The following is a 16,252-nucleotide window of genomic DNA, read 5'->3' on the forward strand; positions in this document are numbered from 1 at the left end:
AGCCCCTAGTGGTATGTCTCCTCTGGAAGCAGAATCGGGACACACAGAAGGGAGCTCCTTGTCTGTGCTTTAGGATGAAGCTCTGTTTTTAAGAGACTTTCAGTTTCCTTGGGCTGAAATTTTATACCAAGGTAGCTCAATACTATTTTTCTTTTCTCTCTCTCCCTCCCTCTCTCTTTCTCTCCCTCTCTCTCTCTCTCTCTCCCCCCTTGTTTGTAATGAAGGCTGAGCCCCTCTCTCCACTTACCCTGCTGTTCCATTATGTCAGTAACGTATATAAGTACAGAACCCACCAAATATCTCCTTTCAAATTGCAGTCACGTTCCAAAACGTTTCCGTATTCAGAACTGTTTTTTTTCTTTTTTAATTTAAAGAATGCTCCCATTCTTAACCTTTGTTACAAGACATCAATACCAAAGGTAATATGTCAATACACTATTTATTTTGATGAAAATATTCAAAGAACCTCATTTGACTAAATCAAGACGAAGCCTCTGTTCTGTGGCCCACCTGTGACAACAACTAAGAATTCCATTTAGTATACGCTGTCACTGATCTGGGGGCTTGTCTGCCTTGGAAAAATCCTGTCGGCCCCAGCATGACTAAGGACCTCATTTATTCATGGGAAATAGGAATCAGAAAGCTCTCAAGGAATTCTTCCCACCCTGACAGCAGAGCTCCCTCTCCTAAGGGACTGACTTATTTGGTGCCATTGAAAAAGCTACAACAGGAAAATTTCATAGGAGACCCTGTTACAGGGAGAAAGAGCCCTTTGTAGAAAAATAGACAGTGAATATGAAGAGGAGAGGCTTCTTCTAATTTTACTGCCCTTTTGGAGCGTTCAGAATAGCTTTCTAACCATTCCGCCAAGTTCATTTTTGTCTCTTTGTCAAGGAATTTGGAGGAGAGTGAGTAATCGTAGGTTAAGAGTGTTTCCTCCCTGATTTAAGAGCCCCTTTCTAACCTGGAGCCCAGTGGGGTGACGTGAGGAGCATGTGGTTTCTGGCCTAAATATGGATCGTTCTAGAGTGGGGCAGATGAAGTCATGCCATTAACAGTATTTTAAAGCTGTCGGAGATAGACGGGGAGGTCCCGAAGGGAATCATGCCCTGCAGGGACTGGCAGTAGATGTACACTCTAATAGAAGTCCTCGCATAAGCCAACTTCTGCTAATTCAGAAGAGTGCAACTCACCATTTGGTATCTGAGGAAACAGCCCATAAATATCTGGGTCTGAGTGATGAGATCTGTTTTGAGACCACTGCGCCTCTGCAGTTATTTTCTCCAGGGCCTGCACAGAAAGGCCACAGTAACACATGGGGTTGGTCTGAACTAACCATCCTTCGGCCTCCCCACCACGGCCACTCTTGGTGGTTGACCATCGGTGGAAACACCCTCCTTCCCACCTGGGCTTCCTATCCCACCCTAGTATGTTGCATCTTCATAGCACAGAGAGAGGACCTGACCTGCTCACTCACCAGAACCTGAAGCCTTCCAACCCAGCTCAGGCTTTCCCTCTGACTCTTGGACTATGTTTCCCTGTCTTGTTTTGCTTAGTTACCTGGGAAAGAAAACGTACCTGTGCTCAAATCCCTCATCCTGCCAGTGTTGCCCCAGTGGTAACGCTGCATCACTTTATTGACTCCCACTTTAATTAGGGGTTTCAGGTCTTGCTGCCCATAATTAGTTTCTGTTGCAATTAGAGTTTCAAAATTAAATTGGGATTGATTGCCTGATAGCAAAGCGGAAATAGAGCTCCAATTCTTGACCATGATGCTACTTCCCTTGGCAGGAATTTCTCATACCAAAAATAACACTGTGGTAGCCATGGTAACTTTCCATTTGGTCTAATCCATATCATCTCTGGAGAAAGTACAATGTTATTAATAGTGTTTGTTGTATGGGAAGAAAACTAAAAATATAAAAGCTCCTTCATTACATAGGGGACCAATCACACAGGCGCTTTCAGGGAATAAGATCTCATTTGCAGAGATTCTGCAGAATTTAGTATGTGTTTAAGGGCCTTGTGTGGACTTGAATACAAAGGCCCTGGAAAAGAATTAATTGGGAGGCTAAGAATGGAGAGGAGGTCAAGGATATGCAGTCATTGCTGGTCCTCACGAGTTGAGGCCATGTCAAGGGTCACGATTTTAACATCCCAGAAGCGTTCACACAAGGCACTCATTTCACAAAGACCTCTGGATCTCGAGTAAGAAAAGGAAAGGACATTTTGCTTACAGCCAATGGAAAAGAGTCTGTCATGAAGATATTCCAGATCCACGACGTTAGTGGGGATGTTTGAAAATCCCTGAATGGCAAATGTCGTAGCCTTTCCGTGTGTAAGAACTTTGTTAGGTGGGGGGGGGGGGGGGTGATTTAATGACTGAGGCAGGTTCCTGCCTTTGAAGGACTTCCCACAAGACCATTAGTCCATAGTGTCATTTCGTTACATTTGCAAAAGGCTTTCCAATGTCTGAGGTTCCTTCACAAGTTGTCTCCCTGGGGTCTCAAGACAAGCTGAAATCAGGCAGGACAGTAGTTTACTCCTTCTCCACAGAGGAGAAGCCGAGGCTTAGAGAAGCTCCCTGCTCCGGAATCATTTAGTGGGGAACCAGGAGTAGAAATCAAATTTTGTGGCCTCAAGCCAAGTGTCCTTTCTCCGATACCATAGTAAGACCAGTGAACATTGACAAGATGATTCTGTCCCTACTAATACTTCAGTTAACAGTTCAGCTGGGAAAGCATAGTGCGAACCTCAGCTTTCAGGAAAGACTTCAGGGAGGACGCAGCACTGGTTTTCATAGACTAGGTCGCCTTCCTGCAGCAGTGGCAGGGCCACCTTCCGGTTCCTAGAGAACTGCAGAAGGAATTTAGGAGAAGCACAATAGATCCCATTTCTGGAACTGGCCATGGGGACAAACGCCCACTTCTCTGGCCCCTCGAGTCCCTGATTCTCCTTGTGTGTGGGCAGGGGCACCGGAGCTGAAACTTGCTGCCTCATCAGTGGCTACTCCTGATGAAGGTGGGTGTGATTGTGTCAGGAAACTTCAGGGGAACCAAAGAGACTGGAGTTACCTTGCAAGTGCAGAATAGCCACCTTTCTGAAAGAGCACCAACAAGGAGGTTGGAGTAGGGAGTTGGTGGATAAATGAATCAGTAAGTCTTGGCTAACCAGTCACTAAGTCCAGCGGCACTGGTCTTGTCAACGAGAAGTCGTTGTTAGAAGGCAGTGGATTTTAAGCATTTACATTCTCGTACAGAGGTGTGACTGTCTTTGCAGCCACAAAGTGCCCTATGGTGGGAAGAGCTTACATCGTGCGGTTGCTATCGTTGTGTTTTGTTTTGCTTTAAATCATTTCCCTTGCCCCTGGAAAAAGTATTTGGAGCCTCTCTAATGCACATTATAGCCTGAGGTGTCTCATCTGCCCATGCGTGGAGGGTTGGGCCCTCAGAACTTGATTTCATTGGAAACTACCTTTCTGTGTTGGAGTGTCATGTAATAGAGTGAAAGTCCTGCTCATTTTCCCTGTGGCCCATCCCTTGGTCTGTCTGCTGTTGTGACAGGTTGGTTACTGGTGATACACCCTGGTGTTGACAGTGGCTTAAGTTGCCTTTGTCATGGGGCTGATGCATCGCCAGCACAAGCTGCGCAAGGTGGAAAAAGCCACAGGGGAAATGTCTTTCGAAGTGACTCAGCCCCTCCTTGTGGCAGTTAGTAGTTGCTCACTTATTTCTCCTGCTCTCCAAAAAAAAAAAAAAGGCCTAGCACAGCTTTTTAAAAGAAACCTAAATGCATTCCATTGGCATCTGGGGGCCACGGGGATCTGGTTTCAGCATCGGGGAAGGACGTGCCTGACAGGGGCTGGATCCCAGTGCCCCCTTCACCACAGACCCCGGAGCTTGGATCCTGGCTGAGACCTTGTTTTTGTTGGAGAGTCGTGGGTGGGAAGCAGAAACGAGACTGGGATCCTGGGAAAATTCTGTTAGCGGGTCAGCACCTCCAGGACCGCAGAGAGATGGAGCTGTGCCAAACACTGGAAAGGATGCTGGTGAGTCATTGGGGTGCGTGCGCCACAACGGTCGTCACGCACCCACGTGTGGGAGGGCAGCAGTACACGGAGGACCCTGACCTCTGTCGCTGGGTTTAAAGATGCCTTCAGAGACAGAGCTGAGGCCTTTTACCTGATGCACATTTTGGACGTCCCCAGGGCAGCAGAGGAGACTCAGGCTGTCCTGGTGGGGGAGAGGAGGAGAGGAGTGCCTCCTGGGGTTGGACATCACTGCAGCATCTCTGTCCTCATCTGGATTTTCAGTGCATGTCCATAGCCCCGGGAGCTACTATTGGAATCTGGCTCTGGCCACGAGAATGTCATGGCCTATTTTTCTATCTTATGAAAGAGCTATGATCAGTCTTTTAGTGTGTATGGAGAACTCTCCCCAGTGTCCACTCTAATACGTGTGTGCTTTTACAAAAGCAGGTATACAGAGAGAACCAACAAGCTAGAATCCTAGATTCTTTAATTCTAGTAAGATGGGATTTGAGGGACCAGCGAGCCAGTCTCCCACTCAGAATTCATCTACTCATTCCCCGCCCCCACCCCCATGCCCAGCATGTGTATCAAAGGCCTGTGGGTGCTGGGGAGACAGAGTGAAAGTTTTTGTCCTAAAGGAGCAATTCCGTATCCGGCTGGGGAGATGGGCACGCAGGCAGCTCTCTCCAAGGTACCACGGAGAGGTACCACGTGGTGGTGCAAAGGCAGGGAGAATACACAGCACAGTGCGAGGTGCTGGGCAGAGGTATTAACCCATTTCTGGGTCAGGGAACTTCCCCGAGCAGGTAACACTGGGCAACTCCTAAAGGAGCCGTAGGTTGAAGAGGCCCTGGGGAGAAAAAGGGCATCACACATGGGACTTCAGGCTGAAGTTGAGCAGCAGAAGGAGATGAGATCCGAGAGGTGGTCGGTGCACAGACGGCACAGGGCAGCGGGGAGCCAGCACGCAGTTCGGATGGGAGTGGGGGAGGGTTTGGGGTTGGCCCCTTGTGTGCAGGATGCGTTTGAGGAGCGTCACCAGCGTCTCCCCTAACTCATGCCAACGTCCTTGAAGCCTCCCGTCCTCTCTGCTTGTCCCTGCTCAGCTCACTCGTATTTTCCTCTCTCCATCTTCTCTTTAAGCCTGTTTTTAACACTCATAATAAGATCCTGTTTCTTACTCCACAGCAACAGTTCAGACCATCAGGCCCGATACTTTTTTATTTATTTATTATTATTTTTTTGTTTGAGGTACGCAGGCCTCTCACTGCTGTGGCCTCTCCCGTTGCGGAGCACAGGCTCCAGACGCGCAGGCTCAGCGGCCATGGCTCACGGGCCCAGCCGCTCCGCGGCATGTGGGATCTTCCCGGATCCGGGCATAAATCCGCGTCCCTTGCATCGGCAGGCGGACCCTCAACCACTGCGCCACCAGGGAAGCCCCAGGCCCAATACTTTTCCATCCGCACCCCTGCCCCCACGAGCTACAGCTCTACCTGTGTCCATATCCATGACCCTCTCTTCCTTCCTGCAGCCTCTGAGGATGAAATGTCCCTCTCCCTGACCAAGCCCAGCCCTGCCACCTGTGCCCGTGACCACCCTCCTCCCCAAAGACTCCTCAGGCACCTTCAGGTTGTCCCTCTCTACCAGCACTTTCCTCTTAGCTTAGACATGCTTCAGTCTTCCCCATTCTAAAAATAATCATCATATCCATGTCTTCCTTCCTGGTCCCTGACTTCCTCCATCCCCAAAGCTGGTTAACACAGACTCTGCTTCCTCACTTCCCATTGGCCACTCAGTCCCCTTGACCTGATCAGCGACCTGTCCTCGCAAAGTCCTGTGGCTGCCATCCAATTCTGATGCTGTTAGAACTCTCTGCTGCACTTGGCACTGTTGGCCATCCTTTCCTGGAAGTCTCCTCTCAACCTCTAGGACACTGAACTCTACTTGTTTCTCTTAGATCCTGCCCAACCCATCCTGCTGTGTTGTTATAGACTGAATGTTTGTGTCCCCCCAAAATTCATGTTGAAATCCTAACCTCGAATGCGTTGATGTTAACAGGTAGGCCCTTTGGGAGGTGATTAGGTCATGAGGGTGGAGCCCTGGTGAATGGAATTAGTGCCCTTATAAAGGGGATCCCAGAGAGCTCTCTTATCCCTTCCACCATGTGAGGACATGGCAAGAACATGGCCATCTATAAACTAGAGAGCAAGCTCTCAATAGACACTGAATCTGCCGGTGCCTTGATCTTAGACTTCCCAGCCTCCAGAAACTGTGAGAAATAAATGTTTGTTGTTTAAGCCACCCAGTCTATCGTATTTTTCTTATAGTAGCTTAAATGGACTAAGACACCTGTCTTCAGCTTCTCTTTCTAGCCTGCCTCTTAAAAAAGCCAGTGTCTTCTAGCCCTCTTCTCATATTCCCTCTATAACCCATCCCTTACGTGGCATTTGAGACAGCATACGCCCTCTACACTGAGGATTCTCAAGCCCTTCTCTATAGCACCTTGATCCCATGGCCTCGTGAGCCACTCCATCTGGATGGCCCACAGGTACCTCAGGCTCTACATCTTCTTCCATAAACTTGCTCCCCGCTCATGCTTCTGTACTGGAAGTTGATGGCTCAGTCATCTTCCAGGAGCTCCCATGTCTTTTCCCCCTATTCATCTTCCATGTCTAATCAGTTATGTCTTCATGATTTTACTCCTAAACTGTTCTCTCATCCACCCTTTCCTCCTGTCTCTCCCACCAGTACTGTACTACTTCAGGCCTCATTATCTATTACTGCTTAAAATTCTGCAGTAACTTCCTAACTGGTCATCTGGCCCTAAATCTTCATAGGAGGTCATTTTATTACCCTTCTTTTTGACATTTCTAGAGATGGGAGGTGTACTGTACCCTAAAGGCAATACAGTCCCACTTTTGAAAACTCTAAATTGCTAGAAAGTTCCTCCTAGTATTGAGTCAAAATCTGTACCTTGCAATGTCCACCTTATTCTTAAGTTAAATGAGTATAATAACCCTTCAGATACATGTTTTTCCCTTCCATAATATGACCATGTCTATTTGAGGCCAAATTAGTTGGTATGAGTAGACACCTAGGAATAAGACAGGAGGGAGTTGAACCAAGAATATCTGACCTGCCATCTTGGGACGAGAACATCCCAAACCTTCATATATGTCAACACAGCCCTCATGTTCCCCAGGTCTTTCCCGTAAACATGTCTGGTTCTTCATATACTTTGGGAGACTTGGATTCTAGTTTTCAGGCAATCCTTTACTGCATAGATCTGAGCAAGTCACGAAAATTCAGGGCCTTGGTCATGTTTTCTCTTGTGAGATATAAATATTCTTGCTACTTATTTAATTCCAGGGACATCATATGATTCATGAGATCTGAGTTGTGTTGTATTAGGTATCTTGTCCCTCTACGTCCAGCTGCTGCTTTCCTGATCCTGTCCGTGACATCTAACGTGGTGTTTGTGTGTTTTTAAAAAAAAACTTGTTTAGATGAATTATGTGGGTGTCAAGAACTTTGAACTCCTCTGGGAGAAATATATGCCTTTAAAGTGGCATGTGTGTGAGGTGTATATTGGAAGCAGTGAAGTCGATGCTTGGCCAGAACCCATTTTGTGATGAGTCATTTTGTTTTACTGAAAACCTACTCCGTACTTAGCTCTGATCTATAATGCACTTTCTGAGACAGTTGTTAGTCACGTACTGTTTTGCAAAGAGAGGATTTGGAAAGTCATTTATTCCACCCGCACACTGAAGGGCTTTCTGAATCTTTGGATTTTCCTCCACGTGTTTGGCATATCTCATTTTTCCTTCCAATTACATCTCCTAGTGTCTTTCAATCACAATGCATTTTGTTTATTCAGTAATGCCTCATGCATTTGAGGTGAATTTAAGGAAAGGATAGAATTGGGGTTTTGGGTGGTTTTTTGTTTTTGAAAAGGATAGTATTTAAATTAAGTTGATTTTTATTTTCTGATATTCTGAAGAGGAAATAGGGAATCCATTTTGGTGAACAGCTGTGTTCCACATCACTCATAATTTGAATTAAATGTTGAATTAACAAGCTTGAATTACCAATGGTAAAGATTTCTGGTTTGGCTCTCTTTGTGTTCTGAAATTTGGTCAGCTGGTCTTCAAACCCTTATCCTGGGTCTGCCTTAGCCAGGGCAGTCTCTGTTTTTTCATTCGCCGTAGATGTTAACAAAACACTACTCTTACTGAATGGAATCTCACTGCCAGATGGAGCGATTAATATTTCACTTGCGTTGTCTTATTTAGCTTGTGTGTGTGTGAGAGAGACGTGTTATCGGAAGTCACTTGAGGACACAGTTAAAGGGAGCAAAGCAGTTTAGAGGAGGTTTTCATCGGTCGAACTGGTACTTGGCTTTTATTTGAAGCCCTTCATTTCACTGACCCAATAAAGGATTAAGTGCAACCAGCGACCTTCAGCCTTCATCGTAAGTGTGGCACATCCAACTTCTCACTGGGAAGAATCAGAATACAGGGAGGGCTGCCTCATGGGGGTGATTTAGATGTCTGCTTCAGGAAGTCACCACCTACATTTGATCTGGAGGGGAGGGTACCCGCCATAGCTTTCAGCAGGGCAGGATGTTAACAAATGGCTTGTTGAAAATCTTATCGTGTTTCAGTTTATCTATTACCAGAGAAAGGTGAGACCCCCTTGGAGTTGAGCACTGAGTGAGCCCCTGGGTAATGCTTTGTCAAAAGGGTAAGAAACATGATGGACAAACCCACTGGGGCCAGGGGAGGGAGGGGGAGGGGAGGAGAGCTTATGGTGTAATGAGTGCATTCAGCAAGTTCTTTCACATGTGAGTAACCTTTGTGAAGGAAAAACGCTATTCTTGGTGTTGGATGTGCTACATTCTGTCACACTTAGAATTCTTCCTGCAGTTTTCAGACCGAAATCGGTCTCCTTCAGTGAAAAATAATTTTCAGTCCCTTGGTGTTTCATCAAAATAAAATTGAACTTCAAAAGCAATAGCTTCATGATCTAGCAGGATGGGAGGGTGTGGGGAAGATCTTGCCCAGAGAATGATTGTGGATGAAAGGCAACAGGAGTTTAACATCAAAGGGAGCCGTGGGTCCCAATCAGAATGATTCTAATGTAATTAGTTTGGAACGGAGGATTAAGTTACTGCTGCCTGCTTAGAGAGTGCGCTGCGTTAAGGCTCCAGTCTGCACAAATTAAAATTAGTCTTTTTTCATTTACACATATGGAAAGCAGAATTTTAATGCGAATTTCACAGAACCTTGATAAGCACGGAGTTCCACAGATATCCTCTTCATGTTTCTTATTCATGGTTTCTGAGCCTCTTTTAATAAGCATTTGATAAGGTTTGATAATGAATAAAATGAAATCTCTTGGACTTGGGCTCTCTGGGGGGGTTGATGGCATTTTCCTATCTGTGCTAGTGTCTGACGGCCCCTGTATCATCATTTGTCTGTGAAAAGGAAAATCACACAAAGTAAAAAAATGAAGCATCTTAATTTAACAGCAAATTGCAAATCAGTTTTTAATGGCACTGGAGTGAGAATCTGATGTAAAGTGTGATAAATTACTCAGGTTTAATTATAAAATGGTAAAATGGCATCAAAACCCATCTGTAGAATCTTTGCTGAAGATGAGATTCTTTCTAGGATTTAGAAAAGAGGAATTTATATCTTCAAGGAACTTAAGCGTTAGCAGCAAATTAATTGAAGTGTTTCAGAATGCTGAAACTTATTGAAATTTTATGAAATCTCTTTGCTACTGAGTCCTTTCTCAGAAGGAGCCAAAGGCCCTCACTGACCTCAAAGAAGATAAACACTGAGAACTTCAGCAAAACAACTTGTGATTTATTACTGTTCACTCCCTTCGGATGTCTCGTCTCCTCAAAGAGGCTCTGTAGCCCATGTCAGGCCATGGAATATTTCTTACTCATGTCTGCATCTCCCCTCAGGTCTAGCCTAGGAGGCCGAGCGGCACAGCAGGCACTTGGTAAGTCCTTGAGTTTAATCAAAGGCACAGTGTTCCAGTGACTATCAAGCTCTTGATTTAAAACTGATTACCTGGGACTTCCCTGGTGGTCCAGTGGTTAAGCATCCTCCTTCCAATGCAGGGGACATAGGTTCGATCCCTGGTCGGGGAACTTAAGGACCCACACGCCGCGGGGCAACTAAGTCCGGCCACCGTAACCACTGAGCCTGCGTGCTCTGGAGCCCGCGAGCCACAGCGAAAGATCCTGCGTGCCGCAACTGAGACCGGACGCAACCAAAAATTAAAAAAAAAAAAAAACTAACTACCTGATTGTTTCTGCAGAACTTTGGCCAACAGGGTGAAGTACTGTGTGGGTTAGGAAGCTGCCTCCAAAGACTGCGTCACTGAGCTTTAATCTCAGGATGGAAAGGAGCAGGCTCAGAGGCAAGGGACCCAAGTGAGACCAGAGGTCCCCATTTGTCAAGAGCCCAACACCTAACAGGCAGAGAGCCTCTGGGACAGCTCAGGGCCTTTCCCCGCTGGCCCACAGAGTACCTTGTGTGAATTAGAATTAGGCACCCTTTCCTCAAGACGCTCTATTGCCACCTGCCAGGCGGCTGTGGTATACAAATTTTCAATGGCTGTTTACGAAGGGCCCCTCCTTAGATATAATGTCCCTCTGTTGTACGCATCCCGGAGCCAATGGCCAGGCCACGGTGTGGCCACCCCCCACTGTTCTGGGCCAGGCTGAAATGCCCAACTGCCCATGCCGCCATTTGCTTTTGTCTACCAAATAGGAGATATAAAATTTGAATTTGACATTTTTTCTCTTTGGACTTTTAGTTACAAATTAATTCTTTACTTAGGTAAAGACTTTGACTTTAATCACAGTTATTAGCATGAGAAACTATATTTGTCTAGCCTAGCACCCCAGTGGGAAAAGTTGGATTAGTAAATTCAAGCCTTTCTTCACTTATCTTTGGATTATAATAAAATATTTTTAGGCAAGCCATAAAGCCAGCGAGTGTCAGTCAAAGGTGGCGCAGAACCCAATATACGAATAGTTTCATTTCAAGGCCTTAGGATTGCCACAAATGCCATCCCCTTTCATTCTATTCTACCTCAGATTAAAACAGTTGAAGGTTTGTACTAGAAATTGTTGGGCCTGAAACTGGTGGAGAAGTGGATTCTTGTTTTTCAGCCTGTGGTCAGGGTTAAGAGTGGCAGAAGTAATTGGGATTTATTCATTCTGTGGCTTCGTGATCAATTTATGCAGGTTTTCAACAGTAAAAAATACCACTTGGATCTCTGAAAGCCCTTGATATACTTTGGAATTTGGTCATCAACTGGTCCACTGCTTAAAATTCAGCACAAGGCAGTGTTTCAAAGGGTCTGAGTTTCTGAAATCCCCAAAGAATCTCATTTTTAGGCGGGTTTACTTGTAAGCCAACCCTAGATGCTAAGAGGCTTGGTGAGGCTTAGAATACTCCTGTAATGGGGATCAAAAGCGTGCGTTTTCCAGGGTGGAGGAGCTCCACCTCTTCAGGTGTTTACAGCATTCGTTAGGGTTCGAGATGGCACGGCTGTCACGTCATCACATGTCTCGCTGGAGTTCAGTGGATCTGAGATGAGGGTCTTTCCGGACTCTGGCGTTGCCCTGGCCACCCGGGGGCAGTTCACAGCGGACTCAGAGGGGTTTCCCATCGGCTCCTCAGAGGACATGGTCTTTGCTGAGAAATTAGACCAATTTTACATGCAGTCGGACTTACAATTTTGTTTGTGATCGTAATTTCTGGATGAGATTTATGGGAAAATATGACCTGTGGAGTTGTTTGGTGCAACCCGATGAGTGGCCTGGACTTTTGTGGACCTCTCCCTCAGTTGAGTAAAGCGGCCTAGGGCAGAAGAGAGAAGCTTTTGTCTGAGAGCCTGATAGCTTTCTGGGTGTTGTGGCCCGACACTCTGAACTAGGACAGAATAGCCCAGAAGCTTGCTCCCTCCCTTCCTCTTTTCTTGCACACATTCCCATCCTCCTTTTTTTATTTCAAGCAAGTTAATTCCCAACCTTGGTCATAGAATGAATGACTAGAAAATCATCCCAACCTTAAAAATTCAACAAAAAACATATTGATGACTAAGCCTCCAAGGCCCTGAAGGACACATCATCTCTGTACCAGGACGTCTCAGCCCTCGGGCCAAACACACAACTTTCTTACACTCTCATGCTGCCACTCTGTCCTGTGTGCTGTGGACGTGTGGCCGGCTGGAGTAACCACGTGTGCATGTTAGTACTGAGACGCGTGCCGCCGAAGCAAAGTGCTTTCTTACGGTTGCTCAGTGACGCGTCACCCTGCACAGGTGGAACCGTTTAGTGCTGCTCAAAACCCCAGCAACTATTGACCTGGAACTGAAATAAACAGAATAAACATACCTACGCCTAAGTAGAAATTGGTAGTTCCAACTTCTAGCTTTTTTTATTCCATCAGAACTATTGATAAATTCTCAAAAACCAAATATCTCTCAAACCTTCTGATGGGTTGTATAATTCGTTTTTAAAGAAAGCTCTTTAGTGAAGTAACTTTCTATTTTTTAGCTAAGAAGCATCTTTAGAGGGTTCAAATTCTACGTTGTTCCACATGAGCACCTACCGTGTGCCAGGCACTGTGCCAGTTCCTTTTTTTTTTTAATTCCAGGGGCATCAGGTCAGGTAGTCCTGTGACGTGGGCGCTATTACTCCCAGGTGCAGACAGACACAAGTTAAGAGAAGTCTAGAAAGGTGGTCAGGGTCACCTGTTCTTTTTTTTTTTCCCTTCCAGTTCTATTGAGGTATAACTGACATACAGAACTGTTAAATTTAAAGTGTACAGCATAACGATTTGACGTCCATACGTCATGAAATGATTGCAATAAGTTTAGTGAACATCAACTCCTGTAGATAGAAAATTAGAGAAATAGAAAAAATATATTGTTTTCCTTGTGATGAGAACTCTAGGATTTACTCTCTTAACACCTTTCATATGTAATGTGCAGTAGAGGTAAGTATATTGATCATGTTGTACGTTACATCCCTAGGACTTATTTATCTTATAACTGGACGTTTGTGCCTTTTGACTCCTTCATCCAATTCCCCCTCCCCCCCCCCCCACGTCTGGTAACCACAAATCTGATCTCTTTTTCTATGAGTTTGTTTGTTTGTGAAGTATAATTGACCTACAACACTCTGTTAATTCCTGTTATGTAACATAGTGATTTGATACTTCTCTACATTCATGATGATTACCATAAGTTTGGGTACCATCTGTCACCATACAAAGATACTACATAATTATTGACTGTATTCCCCACACTGTACATTTCACCCCCTGACTCATTTATTTTGCAGCTGGAAGTTTGTACCTCTTAATCTTCCTCACCTATTTCTCTCATCCCCCAACCCCACTCCCTTCTGGCAACCACCTGTTTGTTCTCTGTATCTGTGAGTCTGTTTCTGTTTTGTTATGTTTGTTCCTTGTTTTGTTTTTTAGATTCTACATATAAGTGAAATCATACAGTATTTGTCTTTTTTTTGTCTGACTTATCTCACTTAGCATGATACCCCCTCTAGGTCCATCCATGTTGTGTCAAATGGCAAGATTTCATTCTCTTTTATGGCTGAGTAACATTCCATTGTGTATATATGCCAGATCTTTTTTATCCATTCATCTATTGATGGGCACTAAGGTTGCTTCCGTATCTTGACTATTGTAAATAATACTGTTGTGAACATAGTGGTGCATATATTTTTTCTAATCAGTGTTTTAGTTTTCTTCAGATAAATACCCAGGAGTGGAATTGCTGGATCACATGGTAGTTCTATTTTAAATTTTTTGAGGAATCTCCATACTGTTTTCCACAGCATCTGTACTCATTTACATTTCCACCAACAGTGCATGAGGATTCCCTTTTCTTCACATCCTCACCAACACTTATTATTTGTTGTCTTTTTAATAATAGCCATTCTGACAGGTGTGAGGTGATATCTCATTGTGGTTTTGAGTTGCATTTCCCTGATGATTTGTGATGTTGAGCATCTTTTCACGTACCTGTTGGCCATCTGTAGGTCTTCTTCAGAAAAATGTTTATCTAGATCCTCTGCCCGTTTTTTAAAATCAGGTTGTTTGGTCTTTCGCTCTTGAGGTGTATGAGTTCTCTGTATATTTTGGATATTAGCGCCTTATCAGGTATACCGTTTGCAAATATCTTCTCTTCAATAGGCAGCCTTTTCATTTTGTTGATGGTTTCCATCATTGTGCAAAGCCTTGTAGTTTGATGTAGTCCCATTTGTTTATTTTTGCTTTTGTTTCGCTTGCCTGAGGAGACATATCCAAAAATATGTTACGAAGACCGATGTCTAGGAATGTACTGCCTATGTTTTCTTCTAGAAGTTTTATGGTTTCAGGTGTCCCATGTAAGTCTTTAATCCATTTGAGTTTATTTTTGTATATGGCATGAGAAAGTAGTCCGGTTTGATTCTTTTGCATATAGCTGTCCAGTTTTCCCAACACCATTTACTGATGAGGTTGTCTTTCCTCCATTGTATATTCTTGCCTCTTGGTCATAGATTAATTGCCCACACAAGGGTAGGTTCATTTCTGGGCTCTCTATTCTGTTCCATTGACCTATGACTCTGTTTTTTGTCACCTGTTCTTGACCAACCTCCAAACTCTTTCTTTTTCTCCCCACCCAGTGGCAAGGAAGCTGCCACACGGAGGGTGAAATGGCAAGCATGGTTCCAGTCAGTAGGTGTTTACTGGGTACCTGCTGTGTGCTAGCCACCAGGCTCTGGGAGCCCAAAGCAAGTAAGCCATGGCCTCTGCCCTCAAGGAGCTCATGCCTGGCAGACTGCATTGCCCCCACTGTGTGCAGTGTGTTAGTGGATTCCCTGCCCCCTTTGATAAAATCAGACTAATTCAGCATGGCCTTCAAGGCCCTGCCTGCCTCATCCAACTCCCCTCTGGCCTCTCCCCATCCCCCAGCTTGGGCTCCAGCCAGGATACACAGTGGCATCTGCAGGTGGGTCACTGTCTCTGGACCATGAGAGAAGGCATGGAGGAGGGACATAAGGGACTGTGTGTCCATGAAGCTGTGGAAGGTCCTATGACCAGGGCCCTGTGTCAGTGTGCCTCAGAAAGGGAGCTCAGGGCCAGATGGAGAAGGGCATCTCCTGCCTTTGGGTTTTATGTGTAGGATACTGTGAGCCGTTTGGAACATGTGGACCCTTTAAATAAAGTCCACAAAACTTTAATGCCCCAAATCTGCTGACTCATGGACCCCACTCATGGACCCACTGCATAATGGCAGTACCCTTGCCCATCTCCCCCATCCATCAAGCCTCTGCCACTTATTTCTGGGGACCCACAAAGTTGCCTCACATAGGCATCCACAGCCTTCTCGTGACCTGGGCCTCCTGGCAAATTCAGACCCGGGTCCCTGTACGAGGTATCCGTATATAGCAAGAGCGGTGCATCAGCTCACCAGGCTTCAAGGAATGTAATGTGTCCAAAGCTCAGGGATCTGGGAGGAGAGGGCGATGGGGGTCTGTGTCCCTTACGGGCCAGGTCTGAGCCCTGGGAGAGCGAAAACCAGACATAAGAAGCCGATCCATTTTGGGGGAGGAGGGGCTAGAAGAGACTCTGGATCTCAGGTCAGCCCCAGCTGGGGCACCCCTTGACTAAAGTCTCTGAGGATATGATGAGCTGTGGCTTTGTAGGTGGTGGGTTGCAGCACTAGACATGGGGGTAGGGAAATTATCAGGAGGATATTGTGAAAGTTCAGGGAGAACAGGACATGATGACCTCCACGGGGATTAGAATGGGCCTTGGTGAGAGGTATAATCAGGAATTTCTTGATCCGTGGAAGCCAGTTCTGAGGGTTCTAGTTTGAGTAATGAGGGCAGTGGAGGTGCCAATGACTGGGAAAGGAGAAGAGCAGGCTTTGCAGAAAAGATGAGTTCCATTTATCCATATCGGCATCTGAGCTCTGAAGTGGATTCTGGTAAATATCCCTACCACAGCAGCAACCCTAAAGGCTGGAGGTGGGGATTTGGGCATCATCAGCACATTTCAAAAGACTCTGAACTGGCCTCGTGCCGCTAACCCCAGCCCCATCCAGTCCCTTCTGCTCACCGCAGCCAGAAGCATCTTTTTTTTGTACCTGTTGCCTTCCCGGGCAGAAAGTGTCAATGGCCTTCAG

The 16,252-nt window shown here is 45.7% G+C and overlaps 1 protein-coding gene across 7 annotated transcripts in view; it reads left to right on the top strand.

Moving 5' to 3' along the window:
- Nucleotides 1–16,252, top strand: part of BCAR3 (BCAR3 adaptor protein, NSP family member) — a 206,287-nt gene that overhangs the window by 154,640 nt on the left and 35,395 nt on the right. The window lies entirely within an intron of this gene.

This window comes from Tursiops truncatus, chromosome 1, assembly GCF_011762595.2.
Source record: "Tursiops truncatus isolate mTurTru1 chromosome 1, mTurTru1.mat.Y, whole genome shotgun sequence".
Taxonomy (NCBI): Eukaryota; Metazoa; Chordata; class Mammalia; order Artiodactyla; family Delphinidae; genus Tursiops; species Tursiops truncatus.